A 16,432-nucleotide genomic window follows, 5' to 3' on the forward strand; every position below is an offset into this window, starting at 1 on the left:
CTTGGCCATTTACATGTTAAAAAAATACCCACAGGCATTAGACCACATTACGGACTAATGGCCTGCCAAATTTCATTTTTGGGAAAAGATTCGATGTTTGAGTTACAACACACTAGTGCAAAAAAAGCAACTGAAACAACAAAATTTGGTTAAAAACATTTCTTGACCCCCAGGCTCAGACCTTGTGTGCCAAAAATGCTGACAAAAATTTATACCAACACCAGCGGGCATGCACAGTTTAATATCTACTTTATGTGAAAAATCATTGACAATTTAATGCTTGCATTAATTTGAAAGAATTTTATGCAGTAGGTAGAAACTTTTACATTACCATTCCTAATCTCTACCAGCCGTCTTGTTCCCTTCTCAAAGGTAAAGGGAATGACAGGGCTGGAAAAACCAAAGCTGCTGAAGGGCCTGAGCTGCTGCTTTTACCACCCTTCCAACAGCCCCATCCCGACCAGAAAAGCGGGAATTCGGCTTGTACGCTGCTCAGAGCCTTCAACTGAGGTTTTAGCATAGGAAAGCAAATAGCTGATGTAAAAATAAACCTTTATTAAAAAAAAAAAACTTTATAAGGCCCCTTTATTTAGAGGGAGAGTCATTCAAATAAATACACCGTTAACAAACTCCTATACTGAATAATAATATATACTGTAGCAAGTGATGAAATGGAATCCCACAAAACAAGTGCTGAAATCCGATGATTGATTATCAAACCTACAAGATAAATAAACTTTCTTCAATTAATAGCTAGTCTCAGGGATGAGTTTCCAGAGAAAGGTCCTGCAAGGAAAAGCATCAGTTGCAGAGAGTCAAATTCTGAATTCAGCCAGACTGGCTTGAAACACAGCTCTTTCCAGTGTCTTTATGAGCTTCGGGGTCATAGGGAGATGAGTAAAACTCACTGAAGGAGAAATATGCTTTCTCCATCTGAGCTAATGAATTATCCTGGCCATTTGGGACCCATGGGTCTAAGTATCAGAAGAAGCTATTTTTCATTTATGAAAAAGCGAATTGAGAATCAACCTTGTTTCCTTGAATGTGTTTCTTGCCAACAAACCAATGAAAGCGCCCATTCAGAAATTTTTATTCTCTAGCTTTGGTTTTCTAAGTTTGCATCCTTATTCTTCTTTCCAAGTAGACGCAGATAGCCCAGTCAAAAGTCTCTTATTGATTTTGGAAGGAAGCTGACTTCTTGTTTGTAACCAGCCATGCTCTGATGTCTCAGTGGCAGAGTTATAGGGAATAACAAGTAATGTGAAATCCCAGATGACCAGCCGTGGGCCTATAATCTCCCTCCATATTATTTAGCAGGGTCTTCATTTTGAAACAGTGAAAGAAATATCTACCCAAGGGTTGCATGAATGCTGCTTTGTGGCTGTGCTTTATCCCTGATCTTCAATAGAGACATTTCTACGGAAACAACCATACTGCTAGACTAGAGTCATGGGCATCAGGAGACTAAAGCTTACATGTCTATTGGTCCATCTGATCATCCATCCATCCGTCCATCCACCCATCCATTCACCAAATTGTGCTCTCTTTGCTCAGTTTCATCTTACAAGGACGCCCTTAAGTCTACTTTCTTCTAAGGTGGTGTATTAGGCATGCCTTTTAATTTTGATTCTCTGACATCTTGGGGCCTCGTTGACACTGGAACAGACTGCTCCTCCATGGGTTAGATAATCCCTAGATACTTTAAACAACTCATAAGGACACCTTTATATGCAAACCAACCAGTGTGAAGCCCTTACTCCAACCACTTCTGTCACACTATCCTCCTGCCCTAATCACCCCAGGGCCAAGTACCAGACAACTAGGGACAGTCCCAGGGCCCTAGGGCTAAACCAGAATTATTCAAACCCACTTAGCTTCCTTACCCTGCTTCACCCACCTCTTCCCATGGACACCAATCAGGTTTCTTGCCCACTTTTTCTTCTTACTCCTTCTGTCTCCTGACTGACTCCAGTGCTTCCCCGTGTGACCCTGCATGGTGTGGGATGTCCCTCCTCTTGGGAACTATAAGTAACAAACTATCTTTTCAATGGAAGCTGTAACCTGATCTGTTTGATTCATTATACCTGAATAATAATGAAACCTATATTCCTAAACAGGTGGGATAAATAAGTATATTTACGTAAATATATGAGCTTCCTTTGGAGCCTCAAGGAATTCTTATTAGAATAAAACTAGCCCTGAAATCAGAGGTCAAGAAACCTAGTCCTGGCTACATCATATGCATCACTGAGTGGTTTGGGCCAATGGACAGGGAAGCCTGGTGTGCTGCAGTTTATGAGGTCGCAAAGAGTCGGACACGACTGAATGACTGAACTTGGGTCAAACCGTGTGACCTTGGCTAAGGTTTGGTTTCCACTGTCATCAACGTGGACAATTTCTATTTTTCTGGAGTTTTACAAATGTCACTCAGATATGTATACATGAAAGATCCAAGTATGTGATAGGAACAGAGTTGAATCTGTTCTTATTCCCTTACATAACCTGTCCTTTCTTGGTTACGTTTTATATACACTGCCTCCCCACTGAAGACACTCCCTGAGCATGATCCCCATGTTGCTGGTGGGGATCACAAGGAGCCCATTTTCATGCTCTGAATGAGTGATAGTTGAGGGTAGTGGCTGAAAGCACAGACAGTCCAGACAGATGCCTTGAGGTGACTGCTCACCTCACTGACTGGTCATCATCGAAAAGTTACTATGGTTTCCTGGGCCTTGGTTTCCTGATTTGTAAAATGAAGATAAAATTCTCTATTTCAGGGAACTGTTTTGAAGATAAAGTGAGTCACACAAGGAGCAAATAGTTGGTGTTCTTTGAATACGAGTCTTTATTTTCTGGGGCTCCAAAATCACTGCGGATGGTGACTGCAGCCATGAAATTAAAAGATGCTTACTCCTTGGAAGGAAAGTTATGACCAACCTAGATAGCATATTCAAAAGCAGAGACATTACTTTGCCAACAAAGGTCCATCTAGTCAAGGCTATGGTTTTTCCTGTGGTCATGTATGGATGTGAGAGTTGGACTGTGAAGAAAGCTGAGCACCGAAGACCTGATGCTTTTGAACTGTGGTGTTGGAGAAGACTCCTGAGAACCTTGAACTGCAAGGAGATCCAACCAGTCCATTCTGAAGGAGATCAGTCCTGGGTGTTCATTGGAAGGACTGATGCTAAAGCTGAAACTCCAATACTTTGGCCACCTCATGCAAGGAGTTGACTCATTGGAAAAGACTCTGATGCTGGGAGGGATTGGGGGCAGGAGGAGAAGGGACGACAGAGGATGAGATGGCTGGATGGCATCACCGACTTGATGATGAGTCAAACTCACCGACATGAGTTTAAATAAACTCTGGGAGTTGATGATGGACAGGGAGGCTTGGAGTGCTACGATTCATGGGGTTGCAAAGAGTCAGACATGACTGAGCGACTGAACTGAATTGAAGTTAGAAATAGGAGCAGGTATGGAGTAGTAACAGTTCCTCAGGTAGAAGTACTAGCAGAATGCTCATGATGGTAAATCTTGAGGCACCATCATAGTATGCTCCTGTTGTAGCCAAGATGTTGTGGGTCAACTGACTTCCAAGGAACCGGGCAGCTAGTTTAAGCAGGCTACTTTTGACATAGACGAGACACACCTCTTAGCTAAAACTAGACCTCAAAGATCACATGGTGACACAACTTCAAACCTAAACAAGTTTACTGCTATGAATGAGATTTAAAAAACAGCACTAAGTCCTGTAGGTTTATGAAAGGATGACACGGGAACATATGAACAAGTTTTAAAAGAACAGCAAAAATGTGATATCTGAGCTGACTTTAACTGAGGCTACTTTGAGCCAGACTGTCCTTCCATTCGATTATGAAAGCTGAGCGGCTTTTCCTTTGTGCACTGCTCAATTCCTTCTTTACCCTGTCAAGAAACTTTCTCCTGGCAGACATTTTCAAAATATGATGGGCAAAATGATAAATAGTTCTCACAGACACTAGAATAATAACCAACAGATAAACGACTGAAACGTGTACGTACTGATATAACAGAAGCACTTGGACTTCAGAGTTAATCTGACCTGCATTTGAATTTAAACTGGCGGTACTTCTGCACATTTGCCTTCCCTAAGCATTGTTTCTACATCAGTAGGACAGTGGTGGCTTGCAGGGTTCTAACCTCTGGCTACATAAGAACAGCAACCATGACAGTTAATATTCACAGAGCACTTACCACTAGCCAGACACTGTAATCTCATTTTAACCCAAGCAACAACCTTAGGGTGGTTGTTGTTATGTTATTACTATTACTATCAATGCAGTTTACAGTGGAAGTTCTCGAAGCACAGAGAGCTAAGGTGACAGCCGCAGCCAGGATTTGAAGCCAGGAGGCCTGGTCTGGAGCCTGTGTCCTTATCTAAATTTTCTGGTCTCCCAGGAATATCTCTCAGAGCGGTCAGTGCACATTTTTATTGATTGCAATTTGCTTTGGGGCCCCTCTAGCACAGGGAGTGTGAAGACCCCTCCTATCCCATCCCAACCTCTTCCTCTCACGGCTCCACTGCTGCCCACCCTCACTGCTAAGCCCCTTCTGTCACCAGCTCGTATCTCTGGAAACACAACACTCCCTACACTTTCAAATTCAGACTTCAGGAGCTGGTGGAAATGGGGGACTCTGAAAGGGCAGAGAGGGGGCCGGCTGCCTAGTGAAGGGGCCCAGGGAAACTTGGAAGCAAGGCCAGTATGAGTCAATCAGTCAGCAAGTATTTATTTAGTGCTAGGCAGCTTGGGGGATACAGAGAAATTATAAGACGCCATCCGGTCCCTGGCTGGATTTCTGGCTGGGTTCCCCGAATAAGAACCAGGCCCGGAGCTGGGGCCTGCCCAGCCCATGGAAGGCTGCCATGGCCTGTGAGGCGGGTTGCCCTGCAGAGCAGCCCCCAGTGAAGGTAAGAGCAGGAGCTGGGAAGAGAGAGCCAAGGAGTCCCTGTCTCTGCAATGCCACACACCAGGAGCGAGTCATCTCACCACTCAGGACCTCAGTTTCCACAGATGTAAAATGAGAACAACACCAGTACCTGCCCAGTCAGCTGTGGCCAGGTGTGAACAAACTGATGCATAAGAAGGGCCTGGCATTGGGTTGGGCACACAGCATGCTCAACACAGGCAGATTCCTCCTGAGAGGCAGGGATTGCATGAGACAGTACCAGTCAGTGTTATGGCAGCCACTGAACCAAGGTGTGCCTGAAGCGCTTCTCTCTGGGGGCTCCCCTGACCAGACGCGGATGTTAGTGGCACAGACTTTAAATGCTTGGGAACCCTTGACCAGCCGGGGACAGAGCTGGTAGAGAAACACTCCCCCTTCCATTTTTCAGGCAGACAATCCTGAGGCGTGTTCCGCCCGACAGCTCTAGGGGTTGCACTGAATGGGATCAAGCCCCGCCATGCAGGCAGCTGGAACACACCCTCTGGTTTGCTTTTCCCCTGTCCTGGTGTACTCTCTCTGCTCCTCGTGCCTCCTGTTTCCCAGGACCACTCTTCACAATGCATCCCTTTCCTCAGACACTGCTTTGTGTGGGGGAAGATGGAGGGGAGTGGCTGTGACTTCATGGTACAGCAAAATGGTCAAGAGCTGGGATGGACATGGGCGGGGCCAGACCTGCCTCTCCTCGGCTCTGGCTGTGTGACAGAAACCAACTGTCCCTGATCCTGTGTTTTGCCATTGGTAAAATGCAGCTATGGGTAGTCCTGACCTCAAGCCATTATTTTGAGGGTTGGAGGAAAGAACGCATAGAAGTGCTTAGCCTATGCCTGGTGCAGAGAGCTGGGTTCCCATTCTGTCTGGGTTTCCAGGAGCAGAACTTGAGACCAGGTCTCACGGGAAAGTGATTATCAGGAGCAAACAACATAGGAACGTGGACGAGGGAGGGAAAGGAAGCTAAGCAAAGACATCAAGCAGAGGTGCATCAAGGGTAATATTGACCAGATCCCTCGGGGAGCTCTGGAGACAATGTGGACATGCCTCAGAGGGAGGCGGCATCTTAACGCAAGCGGCCAAGCGCTGAAGTGGAAGGTAGCGTTGACAAAGAGGCTTGAGTGTGGGTTTGGGGATGTACACGGGACACTGTGTACAAAATTAATAAAAGGAAGGGATGATAACAGGACCCAAGGAAAAATGGTGGACACTGACCCTGTCTGCCACAGCATAGTAGCGGTGGTGATGTCAGGGTTATTATACTCCTGTTTTTTGTAGAAAAGCCTTCTGGATTAACAACAGAAAAGCCAGGCTTTAGAGCATGCACAGCGCCAGTTTCCCTCAGGCCTTTTCTTCCTGGAACTCATCTTCCCTAAAGTTCACACAGTAATAGCCTGTCCTCTGAAGCAACAGCCTTCTGTATGGGTCTCCTGCCATATGTCAATAGAAGCTCAAAGATTTCCCTGTTCCCCAAAGCATGAGGAGGGCTGCCTCGAGATGCCTGAGGATGGGAGCAGTCATACTTTCTCTCTCTCTGAAGCTTCACACACTCAAGATTCTATGTCTCTGCTGAAAACTGGGTGGGAGGTAGGGAGAGGGAAAGGGCAGGAAGTGCAGGAGGGAGACCAGGCTGGAGCTGGAGGGTGGCTGCAGTCTTTCAGAGAAGAAGTGATGTGGTCTGGACACAGGCAGAGGTGGGAGGAAGTCAAGTGGGCAGACCTGAAAGTTATTCACTGATTCGCTTGGTAGGAGGGGATGAAGCCGACAGGAGGTATTGAGACGGATGCCCTGGCCACCATGTTTTACATTTGAGTAACTGAGTGACATTCACCAGGATGGGAAACCAGAGGATAAGCAGGTTTAGGGTTGAAAGGCAAGACCAGTTTGGGGCCCTTTTCACTTGAAACGTATGAGAGACACAGGCAAATAAAACTTTCTTTAGACAGTTTTATAGTTTTATAGCTTTGTAGGTCGGCAGCTTAGGGAAGACAACTTGGTAAAACTACAGATTAGAGTTCTGAAAAGAGTCTGGGCTGGGCCCTTCCACCACGGAGGAGCAAGTGAGTGGTGTGGCCCGGCCCATAGTGGGACCTAAGGGATGAGCACGCCGGCAACATGTCCCATCTCTGTCGGTGAGAGCTTGGACTTGCTCTGCATTGTTCCCTTCAAAGTCCTTCCACAATCTTAATGCTCCTGGCATTGGAGTATCTGAAAACTATTGCTGACAAGACATCCCTTTGGGAGAACATGCTCAGGGAAGGGTGGGGGGCTACTGCTCTTCCTGCTCCCCAAATTCTCCCTCCACCACCCTCCCCCTGACATTGCTGGGGAGAACAGCCCTTCTCGGGTCTCTCTGGCAGAGAGCTCAGGTACTGCTTACCTTCATGGAGTGAATGCTTTCACATTCTTTAGTATCTCCATGATTCTCAAGACCCAGTTAACCTCTTTTGTTGTTCTCTTGAAACTCGAGTACTTTCTTAAAATTACTGATCTCAGCTCATGCTTAATACTTATCTCAGCTCATGCTTAATACTTTCCTTCATCTCATGATTTGCCCACCTTGACTACCAAATTCAAAACTCTGCATTTGTTCACCATCAGATCCCCAAGGCCTTACGTGGTGCTTTCTGGCATGGGAGAAATTCAGTAACTATTTATTGAATGAACGAGTCTCTCCTCAGTCCTTCTCTACTCTTGAAAACTTAGGTCCCAAACTAAGAATAAGTATTCTCAACAGTATAAACCATCCTGCTTCCTTATTCTTCTAATTAAAATCATACCAAGCATATCTACTACTTTTCTTCCCTGTTTCTCTGTTCAGCTGTATGTGCCAGGCCATTCTTGGTTTCCAGCGTGTTCCAAGTTTCTCGTTGGGTAGCTCTGAGGTCCACCTCTCCTCAGGCAGCTTTATGAAGCCTGTGGGATTTCTCAGTAGCTTCAGATATGGACAGTCAAAAGTTAATCCACCGCTCAGGTGTGTCAGAACCTGAAGAAACTTTAATTACAGAAAACATGAAGATTACCGAAGGTGTTTCTAAGCTTTCCAAATGATGTATCTCATCTGGAAAATTTCAAAAAGGCTGTCCATGTGGTATATTCCATGTTACATAACCCATGTCCAACACCCTTGCTCATGTTCCCAGATACTCTACAGAAAAAATGTTCCAGGACATTTTTACCCCAAAGTATCTGGAGTCCTTATGGAAAATCTTCTCAAAATGTTCGTGTTTATGCCCAAATTTGACATGTGAACCTTTTCCTTCACTTCACTCTTCAAACATGCTTAGGCTTATGCTGTCTGAAGATTCCTTTAGTCATTGGCCTGCCCCATGTCAGGTGGTAATCACTACTTTAAAACATTGAGATTAGTGCAGTAAAAAAGATTTATGAATATTAATTCATTTTATAGCAGGTCATAATGTGAGCCGGAGAACAAACAGAGTATGGTTTCATTCCAATGTTTTACTGCAAACAAGAATGAGATTGCGTGTTGTGGAAAATATTAGCTGGAGATGCTGGTTTGAAAACCAATTTGTTTAGAGGCTTTGGCTGTAACTTGCCAGACACCCTGAATTTGTGGAGAGTCTGTTCTGGAGAGTAAGGATCGTGAATTTTATAGCTGTCATGTTTTTCATAATCAGCAGCATTATCCAAAGAATTTAAAATATATATATTCTTACACTGCAAGCCACAGAACACTGAAGTGGCTAGGATTAAAGGAAAGTCCTTTCCAAAGTTTCTAGAGCTGTAGTTTACAAGATTGCGTTGTCTTGCTGGTTGATCACTTCTCCACAAGTCAGCACACCTCCACTACAAAAGTACTTGCAAACGTCACTCAAGTGTTGCATTCATGGTCTCTCCTCACCCGTGCAGTACCTGACATCCTCGGCTCTTTTTTCCCCTGACTTGCTTCCCTTGGCGTCAGCAAGGGAAATCCTAAAAAGCTGTGTGACCACAGTTAAGGGAATAGATTCTGGATTTGGCCAGGTTATCAGGGTTAAAATCCCAGCTCTACCCTTTACCAGCTACATGACTTTAGACAAGTTTACTAACCCAGTGTCCTCATCTGTAAAATGGGTTAAAAATAGTACTCAAGAAGAGTGAATGATTCAAGGTATATAAAGTACTCAGAACAGTGCCTGATACATAGTAACTGCTCAATTAACAGTGCCACTGTCTAATTGATGATATCACAGGGTCAAGAGTAAGTCTGACCCCTGCCTGATAACTCTGTCTGTGATGTAATTTCGAGGGGAAATCCTTCATTCAGGGCCATGGATTTATCACTTTAGGGTTTATGTGTTGGAACCTGATTAAGAAGCTTCTCCTAACTCAAGGTTGCAAAGATTTTGTCTACATTTCTTTCATTAATTCTATACTTTTAACATTCAGTTTAGTTCTTACTCCATGTACATATTATTTTATTTGGTATGAGGAAATAATTTAAATTACAATTTCCATGGAGTGATGCTACTTTTCCCATGCTCTTTACTGAATACTCAGTCTTTTCTCCCAGTGTTTTGTAATGCTTCTCTGTAACATGATGCCCTCTGTCCCAGGGGTTTCAGGAGTCCATGGGATGCTCTAATCTCCTCCCTTGGTCTACTGTTCTGCTCCTATTTATTACCATACTGTCTTAATTACTATTGCTTTTTAATATGTCTTAATAGAGGAGAGTGAAATAGTTGGCTTAAATCTCAACATTCAGAAAATGAAGATCATGGCATCTGGTCCCATCACTTCATGGGAAATAGATGGGGAACAGTGGAAACAATGTCAGACTTTATTTTTTGGGGCTCCAAAATTACTGCAGATGGTGATTGCAGCCATGAAATTAAAAGACGCTTACTCCTTGGAAGGAAAGTTATGACCAACCTAGATAGCATATTCAAAAGCAGAGACATTACTTTTCCAACAAAGGTCTGTCTAGTCAAGGCTATGGTTTTTCCTGTGGTCATGTATGGATGTGAGAGCTGGACTGTGAAGAAAGCTGAGCGCCGAAGAATTGATGCTTTTGAACTGCAGTGTTGGAGAAGACTTTTGAGAGTCCCTTGGATTGCAAGGAGATCCAACCAGTCCATCCTAAAGGAGATCAGTCCTGGGTGTTCATTGGAAGGACTGATGCTAAAGCTGAAACTCCAATACTTTGGCCACCTCATGTGAAGAGTTGACTCATTGGAAAAGACCCTGATGCTGGGAGGGATTGGAGGCAAGAGAAGAAGGGGATGACAGAGGATGAGATGGCTGGATGGCATCACCAACTCAATGGACATGAGTTTGAATGAACTCTGGGAGTTGGTGATGGATAGGGGGGCCTGGTGTGCTATGATTCATGGGATTGCAAAGAGTCGGACATGACTGAGCAACTGAACTGAACTGAATATGTGGCAAGAAGAATCTTTCTACCCTTGTATTTGAAAATATTCTTTGTCATTCAAGAAATTTTACTCATCCATATATATCTTAGAGAGTATTTTCAAAAAAATGCTTGAATTTTTTATTGGAATTTCATTTATTTTCAAACTAATTCAGTGTATATTGATTGATATCATTTCAATGTTTACTTGACCCAAACCTTAGGCATAATATACAGGTCATTGTTACCATCCTAGAATAAAATTTAAAATCTTTCCAGAAAGAGCCTGTGCAATCTTTATTATATTAGCTAGTAGATAATTCACAGTTTTAGTTGCCATTATAAATTTTCTTATTGCATTTTCTAATAGGAATTTGCTTTAGTAGGTGCCCACTAAGGGTTTTTATAACTTAATCTTGTTTCTGGAAAGCTTGCTGAACTCTCTAACAAATTCTAAAGGTTTTCTTCTAGTTCCTGTGGATTTCTATGTAAAGAATATTTTTTCTTGTCCTTTCCAATTCAATATTTTTGTTACTCATTTATCTTATTGCTTTTCCAAATACTTGGAATAGCAGCTGTTACAGAGGTAAGTTTTATCTTGTTCATGACCTTAAAAAGTGCTTTTAAAATTTCTTTATTAAAATGATGTTTTTCAATGGATTTTTGGATGATAAATTTTATCACATCATTTCTAGTTTTCTAAGATTTTTTTTTTCACTAGTGGATGTTGATCTTTATCACTTGCTTTCTCTATTTCTATTGTGACCCTGCAGTCTTTTATTCTGTTTTTTAGAGTGAATTATATAGCTAGTTTTTCTTATGTTGGGCCATCCTTGGATCATTTTAATATACTTTTGGAAATAAATAGGTAATATTTTATTTAATATTTTCAAAATTAAGTTCGGACGTTAAATTGAATTATAGTACTTTTTTTTTTACTCTTGAACTCTTTTCATCTGGTTTAGCTATTAAAATTATATTCGCTTCATGAAATGAGCTGCCCAGACTGCCCCTATTTTCAAATTTCTAAGATAATGTGTGTAAGTTAGGAATTGTGTATTCCTTGCCTCATCTATAAAACTTTCTGCAGCTGCCATTTATCTTCATATTGCCATGTTACTTGTTTCTTTGAAACAGCTCTGTTGTTCTTTTCCTCCCATCTTTAGATGATCATTTAGCTTATTTATTTTTCAATCTTCTTTATTTTCAGAAGGTATTCAGAGCTAGACTTTGCACTCTCGGAACTGTGTTAGCAACATCCAGCAAATGTTGACACGCACTACTTCCATTTTATTTCCTATAGAGTTACCCTTTTGTTTCCTTGTTTCCCCAAGTTCTACCTGACAGTAAATTTTCTGTCTCAGTTTTTCTTACTTTATAAATACACTGATTTATATTTTTAGCTAACTCAGTTTTACTTATTTTAAATTTTATTACATTGGAGTTGAGAACATTGTCTGATAATAAGAATTAGAAATATATTGACATTTTCTTTTTGTCTAGAGTATATGATTTCTTTTAATGACCAATCTATTCTTTAAAAAGTATGCAGTCTATGTTGGGGTGCAAACTTTAATATAAATTTATATGCATGTCAATTATTTTATTACTGTCTTGTATATTTTAAATATTTTTAATTTATTTTTTATATTCTAGTCCATTCTTATTGAATTCAATAATCAGTTTCTGTGAGCAGTGATTTTTACATCTCCAAAAACTTTTTAACGCTCTCATTTTTGTCATCTTTGCCTTATGTACTTTGCATGATTGCATTTTGCTGCTGGATATATAAATTGTGGTGCTGGAGAACACTCTTTGAGAGTCCTTTGGACTGAAAGGAGATCAAACCAGCCAATCCTAAAGGAAATGAATCCTGAATATTAATTGGAAGGACAGATCCTGAAGCTGCTCCTCCAACACTCTGGCCACCTGATGTCAAGAGCTTGCTCACTGGAAAAGACCCCGATCCTGGTAAAGATTGAAAGCAAAAGGAGAAGGGGCCAGTAGAGAATGAGATAGATAGCATCACCAACTAAATGGACAGGAATCTGAGCAAACGCCAGGGATGGTGGAGGACAGAGGAGCCTGGCATCCTACAGCCCATGAGGTTGCACAGAGTCAGACAGGACTTAGCGACTGAACAATGACAACAACAATATATCTATATCTATATAAATGCAATCTCTCTCTCTCTCTTCTTTATGATTTAAAAAACCTTATATTGTTTCTATTACACTAGAAGATAAATCCAAAAGATACTGCTATGATTTTATGTCAAAGAGTGTTCTGCCTGTTTTCCTTTAGGAGTTTTATAGTATCTGGTCTTACACTTCGGTCTCTAATCCTTCTTGAATTGACTATGCCAAAGCCTTTGACTGTGTGGATCACAAGAAACTGTGGAAAATTCTGAAAGAGATGGGAATACCAGACCACCTGATCTGCCTCTTGAGAAACCTATATGCAGGTCAGGAAACAATAGTTAGAACTGGACATGGAACAGCAGACTGGTTCCAAACAGGAAAAGGAGCACGTCAAGGCTGTATATTGTCACCCTGCTTATTTAACTTCTATGCAGAGTACATCATGAGAAACACTGGGCTGGAAGAAACACAAGCTGGAATCAAGATTGCCAGGAGAAATATCAATAATCTCAGATATGCAGATGACACCACCCTTATGGCAGAAAGTGAAGAGGAACTAAAAAGCCTCTTGATGAAAGTGAAAGAGGAGAGTGAAAAAGTTGGCTTAAAGCTCAACATTCAGAAAACGAAGATCATGGCATCTGGTCCCATCACTTCATGGGAAATAGATGGGGAAACAGTGGAAACAGTGTCAGACTTTATTTTTGGGGGGTCTAAAATCACTGCAGATGGTGATTGCAGCCATGAAATTAAAAGACGCTTGCTCCTTGGATGGAAAGTTATGACCAACCTAGATAGCATATTCAAAAGCAAAGACATTACTTTTCCAACAAAGGTCTGTCTAGTCAAGGCTATGGTTTTTCCAGTGATCATGTATGGATGTGAGAGTTGCACTTTGAAGAAAGCTGAGCGCCGAAGAATTGATGCTTTTGAACTGTGGTGTTGGAGAAGACTCTTGAGAGTCCCTTGGACTGCAAGGAGATCTAACCAGTCCATCCTAAAGGAGATCAGTCCTGGGTGTTTATTGGAAGGATTGATGCTAAAGCTGAAACTCCAGTACTTTGGCCACCTCATGCAAAGAGTTGACTCATTGGAAAAGACTCTGATGCTGGGAGGGATTGGGGGCAGGAGGAGAAGGGGATGACAGAGGATGAGATGACTGGATGGCATCACAGACTCGATGGACATGAGTTTGAGTGAACTCCGTGAGTTGGTGATGGACAGGGAGGCCTGGCGGCTATGATTCATGGGGTCGCAAAGACTGAGTGACTGAACTGAACTGAACTGATGGTGTTAGAGAATGTTTTTATTTTCACTTCTTTTATAGGCATCTGCTCAGTTTTTCCCAAACCACTTTTTGAAGACAATGTCTTCTTCATTGCATGTTCTTGCCTCCCTTGTTATAGATAAATTGACCATATGTGTGTGGATTTATTTATGGGCTTTCTATCCTATTCCATTGATCTAAATGTTTGTTTTTTGTCCAGTACTGTATGGTTTTGCTTACTGTAGTTTTGTAATATGTCTGAAGTCAGGGGGCCTAATTCCTCAGCTCTGTTTTTCTTTCTCAAGATTGCTTTGGCAATGGGTCTTTTGTGTTTCCATACAAATTTTAAGGTCTTTGTTCTAGTTTTGTGAAAAAATGCCATTGGTAATTTGATAGGAATTTCACTCTGTAGATTGCCTTGGGTAGTATAGTAATTTTCACAATACTAATTCTTCCAACTGAAGAACATTGTAATCTTTCCATTTGTCTGTGTCATCTTCGATTTCTTTCATCAGTGTCTTATTAGATTTTGGGATACAGGTCTTTTTCTTCCTTACGTAAGGTTATTCCTAGATATTTTATTCTTTTTGATGCAATAGTAAATGGGGTTGCTTTCTTCATTTCTCTTTTTGAACTTTCATTGTTAGCATATAGAAAGCAACAGGTATCTGTGTATTCATTGTGTATTTGACAATGTTACTGAATTCATAGATGAGCTCTAGTAGTTTTTTGGTGGAATCTTTAGGATTTTCAATGCAAAGTATCAGGTCGTCTACAAGCCATGATGGTTTTACTTCTTATTTTCCAATTTCAATTCTGTTTCTTTCTTTTTCTTCTCTAACTGCTGTGCCTAGGTCTTTCAAAATGATGTTGAATAAAAGGGGTAAGAGTGGATATTCTTGTCTTGTTCCTGATCTTAGAGAAAACATTTTCAGCTTTTCAACACCGAGTATGATGCTAGTTGAAAAGATGTTCAACATCACTGATTATTAAAATAAATGCAAATTAAAGCTACAATGAGGTATCACCTCATACCAGTCAGAATCGCCAACGTCAAAAAGTGTACAAATAATAAACGCTGGAGATGATATAGAGAAAAAGGAACCCTGCTGCACTGTTGGTGGGAATGTAAACTGGAACAGCCGCTAGGAAGAACGATATGGAGGCTCCTTAAAGAACTAAAAACAGAGCTACCATACTTGGCTTTGTTTTTCTAAATAATTTACCTGAACTGAACTGGTTGGTTAAGACATCTGGGTTCACCCAGACTTGCTATATTTCCCCCACTATGCTTGTCAGGAAAGGGCTGCCCAGCTACTTGCACACTCCCCTGCCCAGCAGGCCTAGTTAGACCTCATGATTCAGCTCTGAGAGCTTTATTTCCTTAGTCATTTTACAGTGGAAGGCAGTCTGGAAGAGACCACCCATCCATAATGACTGTCTTACCCATTTAATTTAAGATAATTAAGGAGACAGACACAATCTAATTTCATAAATTTGAAAGGGTAAAGGAGTCATACTATCTTCAATGATGATGAAATACAAGAAACAGAGAAGAAATACAAGTTTACTACAGAAATGACAGACAAGTAACCTTAGGATAAAATGCAATGTAATGATCCATTAAAAATTGTGGTGTGGTGAAATATTGCTAAGACCCACCATTAGAAAGGAGAACTTTCAGGAACACTTATACAGAATAATCATTTGTGACTAAAAAAAAAAAAAAAAAAAACTGGCTGCAAAAAATGAGTTGAATCTTCCTTGCCTTCCTACGGTCTGCCTGTCTCCTGAAGTTAGCCTTGTCATAGAGTCATGAACCTCATACCACTTTTTGATGGTTTCAAATTCATTATGTTTTAAGTGTGAGATTCATTTCAAGCAGGGTTTTTACTGAAATCTTGCTCCTAGGCAATGGGCCATTTATAGGTCACTGGAATCCCTAAGTTTCCTGCCTTTACACATATGATCACATAGCACCTCTGGCATGAAAACAATTGGCTGTGAGATCTGGTGAGCAGATTTTCTCAACCACAGCATGACATTTTGGGTACGTGCAAGTGAAAGTTAACTTTGAAGGAAGATCAATATAAAAGTCCTGATAAACTCATATGTTAATTTATAATCAGTGTTTTGTTTATAAAAATTGAATAGATTCCCTAAAGCACTTACCTTTGTTTTCACTCCATTAATAGAGACTTAATTACTTAAATTTGTCTAAAATTTATATTTAATTACAAAAAGGAATATATATATAACATACTAATATGTATAATTTTATATACATTAGTGTATATTATACTAATCTATAGTATACAGAGCGGAGAAGGCAATGGCACCCCACTCCAGTACTCTTGCCTGGAAAATCCCATGGACGGAGGAGCCTGGTAGGCTGCAGTCCATGGGGTCGCTGAGAGTCGGACACCACTGAGCGACTTCACTTTCACTTTTCGCTTTCATGCATTGCAGAAGGAAATGGCAACCCACTCCAGTGTTCTTGCCTGGAGAATCCCAGGGACGGGGGAGCCTGGTGGGCTGCCGTCTATGGGGTCACACAGAGTCGGACATGACTGAAGTGACTTAGCATAGCATAGTATACAGAGAGGGAGGCCTGGCATGCTGCAGTCCATGGGGTTGCAAAGAGTGAGACACGATTGGGTGACTGAACAACAACATAGTATATGGAAAATACTT

This window comes from Bubalus bubalis, chromosome 21 (assembly GCF_019923935.1).
Source record: "Bubalus bubalis isolate 160015118507 breed Murrah chromosome 21, NDDB_SH_1, whole genome shotgun sequence".
NCBI lineage: Eukaryota > Metazoa > Chordata > Mammalia > Artiodactyla > Bovidae > Bubalus > Bubalus bubalis.